General features: G+C 43.7%; 1 protein-coding gene across 1 annotated transcript in view; it reads left to right on the plus strand.

The window, feature by feature from the left end:
• TTC9 (tetratricopeptide repeat domain 9) overlaps positions 1-13,003 on the plus strand; it is a 35,765-nt gene that overhangs the window by 1,713 nt on the left and 21,049 nt on the right. The window lies entirely within an intron of this gene.

The raw sequence follows: 13,003 nt of genomic DNA on the forward strand, positions 1-13,003 counted from the left end.
CCTGCCCCTTTCTCACTATGTGTAGCATCAGTCCTCTCGCCAGCTGGCTGCTAGGGGTGAAGGAAAAGGGGGCCCTTCTCTTGGGCAAAGAAGGTGTACATTCCAACATTCCCTTTGGGGATAAGGGCCAAAATCAGGCATTTAAAAAATTTTTAATTTAGGCGCAGGAATATTTAAAGTCTCTTAAAAAAGGAAGAGTCTGGCTTGTGCCAGGGCCTTCCTGTGAGAAGGTGGGAGAGGTTGGCAAAGGCAACTTGAAAAGCATTCTCTACTCTTCTCTTGCCCCATTTGGTGAGATTTTGGCATGGTCAACCTTCTCCGACCAAATAAAGGGAAGTTCCTCCTAGTTCCTAACATGTGAGGTTGCCTAAACTGTCTATGGACAGTTAGAGCAGGGTAGGGGTGGAAGAGTGACTGGGTGTGGCAGAGGATGGTGAATGTGTATGAAGCCCAGGCAGTTAGGGGGGTTAAAAATAAATCCTGGCAATTCTGCTCTGTTCTTAAATGCAGATCTCTCTGTTCCCTCTGAGGTTTCTAGTACCAACGTACCTCTGTCTTCTCGGAATGCCATGCCCAGTCTCATTTTTGATCAGGCTACGGAGGTACTTTGTAAATTGTAAAGTAGTTTACAGACTTAAAGGATTAATAGAGTAGTAGTAGCAGCAGTTGGAGGAATGGTGGTGCTAATAGCAATACTAGCAGTAATAGCAGCAGATAAAATTGTAGTACAGCAAAAATTGACTCTTTCAATCCATTATAAGATACAGCTTGAGTCTTTTAGTTCCCGTAAGTCTCTGGCATACTGGCTGCTGCCCCATGAATAGTTAAAGGGCAGAGCAGCCATGGGTGGAGGAAGAGGCACTGTGGATTGCTAATGCGGTGACTTTGGAGTGGTAATGGAGTCTTATATTTAGTCAGTATTATCCATGGACATTCTAGGGCTGCCAGCCAGTGGCTAGCACTGCCTGCCCTCCACCCTAGACGTGGTTACATTTCCACGGTGAAATCAAAGATGTGTCCTTGGTCAGGCCAGCCCAGTCAGGGTGGGGCTGAAATCTGGACAGCTCCACCACTCCCATCCTCACCTCACACACTGGAAAACTTCAACAGTGAGAGAATGGAAAGTAGCAATAGCAGATTTTCCCCTCTTCTGCCTTCTCCAGTGCTCACCACTTATATTAATAATTAATTGTGTGTGCTGTTAGGCATCCTCCATACCTTGTCTCTTTAAATCTTTATAATCTGTATAAAAGAAATATGATCATCAGTTTTGCAGAGAAAAAGCTCAAGGCTCCAGAGCCATTCTTCTCCAAAGAAAATGTTCTTGTCATCATACTTTGATACACAAAGTCAGCATCCTCTGGTCCTCTGTCTCACTTGAGCCCAGTTTCAGGTGGGCTCCAAAGCCTTGCACTTTGGAAATTCCTTTGGGAGATCTCAGGCCTGGTAACCAGGAGAAAGAAATAGAATACTTTGATTCAAGGCTCTAACTGGCTATTTCCAGATGTCAAGTTTCACAAAAGAAAGAAAAGAGTGATTATAAGCAAAGCAGTTTTGTCAAAACCAAAATCTGTATCCTGTATAGAAAATTGAGCTAGGAGGATGGTTCCACTTAAAAGTCACTCTGGGGAGAAGTAGAAGCCTTACGTTTGTTTCCTTCAGGGCTATGTATAAAATCAGTGATGACTATTTCAGAAGTCCTAGCTAATAAGAAAATATCCTTTTTGGTTAGATTACAAAATAATCAATGCCTGTAATATGTATTTTCTTTTGTAAAATACTAAAACATTTAAAGAAGAAAATACACAATTACCTGTAATCCAGTTAGAAACCCATTGTGGTGTATTTCCTTCCTGTATTTTTTTCTGTGAATAAATGTAAACAGTTTACAAAGCTGAGGTCCTTCTGTGTATACAATCAGGTATCCTGCTTTTAATCCCGTTTACTTATGTCAGCAGCATTTTTCACATTTCGTGAAAATATTTTCATGAAGATTATTTTAAATGGCAACAGAAAAGTTTTAATATGTATTTATACTTCTCATTGGCTAGAAAGAAAGGAAAGATGATCACTGGTATTGCTGTTAGAGCCAGAACAGTGCAGCATGGCCCATGAGATATCTTTTCCCCTGTGTGCCTGCTAAAAGGAAGGAGACCAGCAACTGGAGGTTTATTCTGGAAGAAAGGCAGTTGACCCTTCCACCAGGGTTGCAGCACCAGCTGAGCAGCCCAACAAGCTCCAGGTTCTGGGGCCGTCTGAATATATTTAATCAAGGATCTGTCCTCCTTCTACACAAAGCTGTGTATGGAGAGAGAGGACTGGGTTTTAGGAGGAAGTTGGACTACTAGCCCAGAAGTACCTGGAAAATTAAGCTGTGTTGCTAAGGGCATCGCTGCTCCAAACAAGAGGTGGTTATGAGGCTTCTGGAGTAAATCTAGGCTCAGTAAACCCTTGTACTCCACATGGAAGCCTCCAAAAGAATAGCAAGGGGACAGCTAGAATGTGCTAAGAGATGTTGGTCTAAAAATCCGTTTGGATGACTTGAGGGGACACATGAAAGATGTGCAGGCAATTTGCAAACGGCTCCAGGCTGTGGTCTCTTCTGGCTGGGATTTCTTTTTGGTTGGAAGGGATCTGACCAGTTGTGCTGGGCCCCTGGATGTGATTTTTGTGTATCTTATTTTCCAAGAAATTCAAAGAAATAGGTGGGGAGCATTCTGTTTCTACAGAATTTCAGGTGATCCTGATACAATGGTTAGAAAAGATAGCCTGACCTTCCTGGGGAGACATAGGAATCTGATCTTTACAGAGCCTATAGAGGAAGCATGTATTGGCCTGTTGATGGACTCTTCTTGACATTGAACAAGATACAGGACTCCCCTGGGGCCTTGGAATGTTCTGTGTAGGACCCTTTGAAGGGCAGAGCCTTTTGCCCTACATTGGTTCCTGTGGGGCTGTGGTGGCCCTAGCTGAAGTATGATCAAAGGAATATAACACACAATGATTTTGCTGGTATCTTCAAATGATGTTCAAGGCCAGCAGTAGAGATGGAAATCAACAAACCATGGCATTGGACCTGAAGGCTAGGAGCTGTGTCTCTGTCCCTGGGATACCTTGTGACCTTGGATAAGCCCCTGCCATTTTATTTTACCTTCATTTTCCCATCTACTGAGAGCTATGTTTAGGAGATTTTTGTTGATCTTACCAAAGGGGCACCTAATATCCATTGATCCCAAATGAAGCCTTGGGATAGGGATGTGGCAAGGCCTAGAAGGAAGTCACACTGGGAAAAGGCCTGGGATGGTGCTGGTTTGAAACAAGCTTTTCAATGCTTGTGGACATGTCTTAAAGCCATGGGATCGGAGCCAGCCACATAATTTGCAGGGCCCAGCGCAAAATGAAATGTAGGACTCTTTGTTGAAAAGGCAGGCAGGAAGTGTCGCTGACGATCCTAAAAGATAAAGCTTTTTTCTTTCATTCTTTCTCTCGACTTGACATGGTGCTTTGTATTTGCTATTTAATGTCATTGCAAATAAAAAAATTTAAAAATTTAATTATTAGCATAGATTTTACTATTCTTTATATTGTGTGGTGCCAGTTTTAAATGAACTTACAGGAACACTTTACTTATATGAGGAATTATAAAAATTATACAATTTATACTTCTGTAGCTCCTACATGCATATGTATTTATTCTTACTAGAACAGTGGAAATGCTGCACCAAATAAACTGAACTATTTTTATTTCCCTTTTTTATATGTGTACTTTATATGCATACTTCATATGTGCACTTTCTACCAGGCTTTCAGATGAGCCAGGAAACGAAAAGGGACTACACGTGACCCTACCCTTTCCTTCTGTGTCATCATTTTCAGCATGAGTGGTTGGCTAATATGGGAAAGCAACATAGGTAGGAAAGGATATGATAGGGTTCCTAGATTATTTGTGTTTCTGAGAACTTTTTTTTCCACGTTTGAAGCCATTTCTAGTTTGAATAGAAAGAATGGCCCTTTGGGACTGGCAGCATATTCACTTGGTTATGGGCGTAATTAAGTCTTGATGAACTCTCACGCATCGTGGGGCTCCTAGAATTCTTTGCTCATGGGGCATCGTGAATGCTGTATGCAAATGGGGCAGCAAAGAGTGGCATTGTGCCCATCTTCTCTGTCCCTGCTCACGCTGTGTTGTCCCATCAGACTTCACTTAAACAAATCGCAAGCTTAAAGATAAAGCGACTAAGAATTTCAAGAAGGCAATAGCAGGTTATTAAATGAAGTGCAGGTTCCTTCTGAGTGTGTGGCTCTATGCAACAGCACAAGTTGCCCACCCTTGAAGCCAGCCCTCCATGGGACACCAGAAGATGGCTGGATGGATGCATCTGAGGTAGACAAAATTGGATACAGACTCTAAGGCAGAGGCTAAGAACAAAGGGTATTCAACAGATGTTGGTGTAAAGATGGATGAATTACAAATTTAAAAACTCAGTCAGGAGTTTTTAAAAGGAGGTCAGGGGCTAGAGACAAGCAGTAACCTTGCAGTCAGAGGATGAATTCCTAGGGTAAGGACTGGTCAAAAGGAGGGAAAAGAATATAGGCCTCATGCTAAGATGCTCAGCCAAGATCTTGCCATCCCAATGGGAAAGCTTTAGTGGCTAAGCTGCTGTTAACCTGGGGCTGTTCCTTAGGTAGCCCCTTGACCAATAAATCTTAAGGATCAGGTAAATGGGACTTGTAATACCTTCTTCCAAGGAAGAAAGTGAGAATTGAAACTTGCAGAATGCTTTCAAGGAAGGTACTGGGAAGAACATTACAAATTTAGACATTGGGCTGAGTTCCTAAAGTGGATTTGGAAGCTCCTTAGTCCACCTCCAAGGGAAATAAGTCAGGTGGCTTTTAGCCAGGAACTCTTTAGGACATCTTGAAATCAGAGTCCCTACAGCCAAAATACATGGGAGTGCCCCCTCCATGGCAAGGAAACTCAGCTGCAGAGCAGACAGGAAGGCCAAGATGTGGAGCAGCCAAAAGCAGCTCCCAGAGCTTTCACAGGTTGTGGGTGACCTCCAGATTCACTATAAGGAAATCCTCTCCTTACAGCTGTTCTCTTTCACCACCAGACTGTGCCTACTCCAGACAGCTAGGATGAAAACTGAATGTTTCAATCAACCAACTAGAGATTTCCTAAACCCCTTTGGGAAGGCAGATGTCCATGTTTGGAACAGAATTTTCCATTTCACCCGGATGAATAGTGTGGCCCAGGCCCAGGCACGGAGCAGCAACTCTAAGATCTAGCTCGGACAGTGGTACCAGACTTTAAAAAGCCAAAGATAATGCTACAGGGATTAAAGGAGTTTAGCCTACCTTGTGGCATTTATATGGCCTTGGAATTATTCATTAGCACTGTAATGCTCACTGTCTTATACAGACATACAGTGTCATATCCCCACCAAAAGTATGAAGTGGTACTAACAAGCCCAAGATTTCTGTAAAAATCAGAATTTTGATTTTGGATTTGGATATGACCCCAAACCCTTCATAGGTGCGTAAATTCCCCTGTCAATACTACCAGCTTGTCATCCCACATGAGCTAGGCATTTCCAATGATAGGGATATTCACCACCATCTGAAGCAAACTTTTTGACAACCACCACCACTACCACCACCAAAACAACTATAATAATAATGGTATCAGTAATCACAGAAAGGATTACCATGATGAGCCCAGCACATAGTAGATGTTCCACAAATGTGTTTGAAATGAATGAAAATGCTTGTCCCAGTGTCTGTCTCTTGTTAAGGATCCAACAAATTCAATAATTCCATTAATGTTTATTGAGCACTTATTATACACCAGACCCCAGGCTTGGGGGCTGGGTATACAGCAGTTAATATGAAGGACAAGGTCCCTGCCTTACATGAACTTACATATATATAATTTCATTTGATCTATACAACTCTGTGAGACAGAAAAGTCAGCCTTGGAACAGTTACATCACTTGCCCGTGGTCACATAGTGGTATGTAGCCAACTGGGATCTCTCAACCACTGGGGCTGTAATTCCAAAGCCTGCAGTCTTAGCCATTCACCCTACCACCTCCGTCTTTAGGGGTTTCTTCCTTAGATACTAAAACTTGTCTCACTGAAATTTCTTTTAATCCATCAATATTCTACTCTTTGAAACAACACAGAGTATCATCTCTGTAGCAAAGACAAGCTTTGACATTTTTAGGGTAACTGTCTTGCCCATCTTCCAGTCTTTCCTTCTGGTGGTTAGACATCCTTTTACTGCGAATGTGCCTTATGTGATTAGGACTCCCATTCCATGGCCATCCTGGGTGGTTAAGGGGAAAGTGTCCTGTGTTCTGAAACCAGGTCATTGTTTCCCTAGGTCCTCCCATGTCACTAGGAAGGTGACCTGAATTTGTATGGACAGTGGGGAGTGAGAAGCCCCGTGAGTCATAATTTTTAATGAACATAGAGACTGCAAAATCCCCACCCATCCCCACTCTCCTCTTTTCTTCCTCCCTTGCTTTAGGGTGTATGAATTCCAGTTAAGAGGTCCTGAGAAATCGAAGTAGAAATGTGAAGACTAGGAGTTCATTTCAGCCATTAAAGAATTGGGCTGAGTTCCTAAAGTGGATTTGGAAGCTCCTTAGTCCACCTCCAAGGGAAATAAGTCCCTTGGCCAGGCACGGTGGCTCACACCGGTGGTCCCAGCACTTTGGGAGGCCAAGGTGGGTAGATCACCTGAGGTCAGGAGTTTGAGATCAGCCTGTCCAACATGGTGAAACCCCGTCTCTACTGAAAATACAAAAATTAGCTGGGCGTGGTGGCATGTGCCTGTAATCCCAGCTACTCAGGAGGCTGAGGCAGGAGAATCGCTTGAACCCGGGAGACGGAGGTTGCGGTGAGCCGAAATCGTGCCACTGCACTCCAGCCTGGGCGACAGAGCAGGACACCATCTCAAAAACAAAACAAAAAAAAGAATATACTTGATGAGGAAAATAAACGGGGTGTTCTTTGAAGGCTAAAATTTCCCCAATTCTCTTCAGACATCTTCTTCTTTTAAGAACGTAGCAGAAGTGGGGCTTAGTGAAAAGGACCTGGACTGCAAGTTCTGTGTCTAACTTTCTGTGTGCCTTGGATCAAGGAATTTTACCTCTTGGACCATGGTTTTCTGAATTTCAGAAAATAAGGGTTGAATTCCAAGATCTCTAATCTCCTTCCTAGGTCTTAAAGAAAAATTCTCCACATCATTCTTTCTGAACTGTGTGGTCATTACATGGAATAGAGAAGTTCTATGTGTGCTTAGAGATACTAGTCTCCAAAACCTACATTACTTGAAAAGGCAGAATGCAGAACAGTCTTTAATATGATTTTCTTTGTGTAGAATTTTAATAAGAGAATAAACATATATGCTAGTACCGTGTTACAGTCAAGAAAATTGTCTCAAGTCATACCAGAGAAACAGTTAACTGTTACCTTTGGAAAAAAGAGGCTAGGCAAGGAATAGCGCAGAGAGATTTTAACTTTTTTTTTTTTTTTTTTTTTTTTTTTTTTTTTTTTTTAGAGACATAGTCTGACTCTGTCACCCAGGCTGGAGTGTAAGTAGTGCATTATCAGCTCACTGCAACCTCTGCCTCCTGGGTTCAAGCGTTTCTCCTGCCTCAGCCTCCTGAGTAGCTGGGATTACAGGCGTGCACCACCATGTCCAACTAACTTTTTGTATTTTTAGTAGAGATGGGGTTTCGCTGGGTTGGCCAGGCTGGTCTCTAACTCCTGGCCTCAAGTGATCCCCCCACCTTGGCCTCTCAACGTGCTGGGATTACAGGCGTGAGCCACCGCACCTGGCCTAACTTTTTACTTTACATCTTCCTGTCATGTTTGACTTCTCTACCTACATGCATTATTACTTCTTTTTTTCAAGAAAAATGATGACATGGGTTATCTGTGTAGAAAAATTATGAGTAATTTTGCATTTTAAAAATATTTCTGAAGAAAACATAACCTACAAACATAATTTTAATGCCATTCTGGGTATTATCATGCCCTGTCTATGCTTGTCAAGCAACATTATCCCACGCCTCAAACTTTCTCTTAATATCTCATGAAAAGACTTGTCTCCCTTTCTGCAGTGGCCACCATCCCAGTCCACACACAGGGCTAGATCCTGGCAGCATGGTACCCCACAGAGTAGGAGTATGCCCCCTAGACTCTGTTGCACGTTAGTGACAGTTTGAATCTTCTGATGAGGCAAAGAAGAGAGCTGAGTCAGCCCTTGTGATGTAAACTGGATCTGAATGTTAGTAACATGTCTCTGGTGTCGAGGAAGGCATGGTGTCGGTGCTCAGCATCCAAGGTTCTTGTTAGCTCCTGAGTCTAGAAATCCCGCACGTTGGAGGCTCAGCCAGAGCAGCTGGAGCACCCAGAAGGAAGCTCACTCATTTATTGGATCTTTACTGGATACTTGGTATGACTCTTCACAGCCCAAATCTAAATCCTTTCTGTTTTTTTTTTTTTTTTTTTTTTTTAAATGGAGTGAGGGCAGTTGGGACCAGGGTTTTAGTCCAGTCTCTGCTGCTAACTTATTCTTTGACTTTGAGCAAGTCACATCCTGCTGAGCCTCAGTTTCCCCATCTGTAAACACTGGGGGTTAGATCAGCTTCCTGCCAAGCTTTCTTTCAGAAGCATTGAACTATCCAGGATTTCAAAGGGCTTCTAGCAACCCCCTCCCTGCCTTGATCTTTCTGGGAGCAGTCAGATTTGGGAAGGAAACAGGAGACAAGCTCTCTTTTATTCCAGCTTACTGGTATGTGCTGACAAATAAGCATTAAACGATCCCAACTGAGATTTCCAAGGCAACCCTTGCAAATTTGAGGGTAAACCAAAGAGATGTCAAAGCCTCCTTGGATGATACAGTCAAGCACTGGATTTCTGAGAGAAAATGAGTAGGAATTGAAGCCTATATAAAATCTTATCTGGGCCCGGGAATCTAAGTTGATGGCACCAAATAGTACTCATTGCTGCTGTACCTTCCTAGATTATCCCCAAATTCAACTAATCAAGCAGCCATTCAGCATCAGAAACCTGGCAATGCTGGCTAAATTAGACCAGGAAGTACTGGTAGCAGTGAAAACAAAAAACAAAATAAAACAAAAGCTTTTGATAAACAGACTGGGAAGAGTTTGAGAGAACAGTTGCTGGCTAAGTTATAGCATCTCAGAGAGTTCCCACCCATGGCTCAAGGCTGGAAAGCCCTGGGGATTCTAGGCTGGATCTGAGCATTTGGGGATGTGATTCTGGGCCTGTTGCTTATGTCCAATCAGAACTGCACTCCTTTCTCTAATGGATCTGCACCTCCAGGTTGTGGAGACCACAGGACCATTGGAAACTTGAGTGGACTCTGATGCCTATACAGAGAGGGGGGGTATCCCATGTGTGCCCATGAGGATGGCAAGGAAGATAGATCACAGAGGAAAAGACAGGAAGCAACCTAGACCTCAGAAAACCTGAGGGGTGATGTGGCATAATGGAAACAGGTCTTTACATAGTGAAATCTGAATCTGAATCCTAGCTTCCCTGCTTCTTCCTCCATTAACCTTGGACAGGACCCAACCACTGTGGCTTCTGTTTCCATGACAGCATGGGAGTAATAATAGTGTACCACACAGGATTGTTATGGTGATTAAATTTAATGATATATGCACCCATGCCTAGCACAGTGCCTGGCTCATAACAGATGCTTAATAGATGCTAGTTAATATTTGAATCTAACTCCTACTCCACTATGCATGAAGACAGAGGAAAATATAGAGAAAGAGAGGGGGAAAGAATGCAGCAAAGAAGGCTATGGGGAAACATGGGAAGCAAGTGAGCAAAAAGGTGAGGGCAAAACAGGGGCCAGGGGAAAGAGCGCCATCTCCCTAAGTATCTGCAAGAGAGGGGAGGTGAGAAGGTATAAGCCTTTGGTGTGGACATTTCCCACCACCATGCCTGGTGTACTCCTGGTCTAGGGAGGCTGAGTGAACATGTAACTCATCAGTTAGTTGATAGACCGCAGAGTTCCACCATGACCAAGAGCCCTTGGGTCAGGGGTCCATGCCCCTTCCAGCTTCTCAGGATTTGGGTCAGTCTAAGAAACACTTAGAAACTCTGGGTTCTAGGCACACATTATCTCCAGCCTGAGATTATCCAAGTGAATAAGGCTCAGTTAGAAAGTGCCTGTTCCCTGCCACTTTTCACACTTTGCCCCAGGGTTCCCCCTGACCCTGTCTTTGAAACGAAACAGCAGGGAAAGAACTTCAGGCACTCTCAAAAGTCAGACCAGTTGAGAATCTGACAGCGGAAAATAAGGATTTGGCTGCCAGGAAGAGAAGGTACACGCTGTGATCATTTGAGTCCCCAGGGGAGCTTAACAAGCAAGAAAGCTTTCTGGTGGGAAGAGAAACAGAGGATGGCAGAGGCTCGTCGGAGAAGGAGACATCTGAGAGAGAAGCCATGGGGCTGGCAGCCTCGGGCCTGCCCTACCCTCTTGTGCATCAGGCAGATGCCAGCTTACTGAGCCTCCTTATTGGGGTAGGATGAAGAAAGTCCTTAGCTTAATCAGGCATCTTGGGAGTGAGAGCACCAGCAGGTGTTTCCCTTGGACCCGCTCACAGCTGCTCCTCCACAACACCCAGGGTCCCTCATGACCCTAACCATCCCCAGGACAGTGTCCCATGAAGAGGCAGTGCTTTCTGCCTAGGAAACCCTTCTGAATCCCTTTTCACACCTCTCCTCCCAAGTTCCTCTTCCCCTCATTCCCCAGCTCTCTCTGAAGGGATGATAATGGTCAGTGGTGACTTTTTAAATATAGTTTCTGCCCGGGAGTGGTGGCTCACGCCTGTAATCCCAGCAGTTTGGGAGGCCAAAGCGGGTGAATCACCTCAGGTCAGGAGTTTGAGACTGGCCTGGCCAACATGGTGGAACCCTGTCTCTGCTAAAAATACTAAAATTAGCCGGGCGTGGTGGTGTATGCTTGTAGTCCCAGCTATTCAGGAGGCTGAGGCTGAAGAGTCGCTTGAACCCAGGAGGCGGAGGTTGCAGTGAGCCAAGAGCGTACTACTGCATTCCAGCCTGGGTGACAGCGAGGCTCTGTCTTAAAAAAAAAGAAGAAAAAGAAAAAGAAAAAAAAATTTCTAATTACAAAAGTAAAGCATCATAGTTGCAGAAGTTATTGATACTAAAAGAAAAACCTTAGACAAATTAAATTTAGCAGCGTTTAATTGAGCAAAGAATGACTCGTGAATCGGGCAGCCTCCCAAGCCCAAATAGGCTCAGAGAGACTTCAGTGCAGCCACATGGTGGAAGAAGATTTACGAAACAGAAAAAGGAAAGCCACCGTACAAAAAAGTGGAAGCGAGGTACAGAAACAGCTGATACTTAACAGCTCTGCATTTGCCTTATTTGAACTCAGTTTGAACAGTTGGTTGCCTTTGATTGGCTAAAACTCAGTTGATTGATGTAAGAGTAGGTTGCAGACTGTTTACACATCCAGCTAGTTTTCAGTTCACTATGGTTCATTATGTACAAAGAAACCTTTAGGCCAAACTTAGAATATGTAAGGAGGCAGCTTTAGGCTAAATTTAATTTAGCCTTGAAAAGTATAAGAAATTACAAAGAAGAAGCCCAGGCGCAGTGGCTCCCACCTATAATCCCAGCACTTTGGGAGGCCGAAGTGGGTGGATCCCCTGAGGTTGGGTGTTTGAGAACGGCCTGGCCAACATGGTGAAACCCTGTCTCTACTAAAAATACAAAAATTAGCTGGGCACAGTGGCGTGCACCTGTAGTCCTAGCTACTGGGGAGGCTGAGACAGGAGATTCGCCTGAACCAGGGAGGCGGAGGTTGCAGTGAGCTGAGATTGTGCCACTGCTCTCCAGCATCACTTGGGCAACAGAGCAAGACTCCATCTCAAAAAAAAAAAAAAAATTACAAAGAAGAAGATAAAACTCAGTCATTTACCACCCCAAGATGATGACACTTAACTTTTGGTTTATTTCCTTGCCGTTTTTCTTCTGTGTGGGTGTATGATCATTTATATGCAAAGCAAACATCAGCCAACCCCTTTCAGGTCTACCTTTCCCAGTGTATTTAGGAAACAAGGGGTTGTTCTCACGTGGGCTGGGGCCACTGCAGGGACCTCCTGTCTTTTCTCCCCTCCCCTCCCACAGGATGCTGCTCACTCTGTTTGCATGACAACCAAAGGGCCACTCGACTTCCGGTTGTTGCTACCTCCTTTTCACATTCCACGGCACCACTATACCCAGATGTATAATTTCACTAGACTTTACTGAAGGTTATGGGATACAGAAGGAGTTTACATCTCAAAAATTGAATATTAGAAATTCTTCCTCCTAAAACTCATTTGACCATCAGACGAATTTCGAATGAACCACTCACCTTTTTTGGCAGGTTCCAGCTCCCCGCCATGCTGCTTGGACTCTTTCTCCCCTCCAGCCCTTCTCAGCTTCTTAGGTTTCCCCACTCTCAGATTCCCTTCATTTCATATACAAAGCAGTTTGGGCATCTTTTCATCTACGTGTGTGCCTACCACTGACCTCTAAGCTTCACCTTCCCCACCTGAAGCAGTTGATGAAGCCAGTCTCCTCCAAAAAGAGAATTTCTTCCCTTAGAGAAACTCTGCTATAGATGTTATAAATTCTTCACCCATACAGAAGGAATAGAACGTTTAAAAGAAAAACTAATTCTTCACTCTGATACACACACACACACACATTTATTTTTCACAACATTCAGGTTTATACTGTACAAACTTTAGCAACCTTCATTTTTTTCCACCAGTGTTTTCATTGAAAATATTTTTCAGTGTTCCACAGCATGACTGTAATGGCTGTGTAATGTTCCATTGCACCAATGTCCCATTATTTATTTAACTAATCTACTGATGGATACTTAGGTTATTTCCAGCATTCTGTGATTACAACACAATGCTGCCACAGAAGTGCT

Source organism: Macaca mulatta, chromosome 7 (genome assembly GCF_049350105.2).
Source record: "Macaca mulatta isolate MMU2019108-1 chromosome 7, T2T-MMU8v2.0, whole genome shotgun sequence".
Lineage (NCBI taxonomy): Eukaryota > Metazoa > Chordata > Mammalia > Primates > Cercopithecidae > Macaca > Macaca mulatta.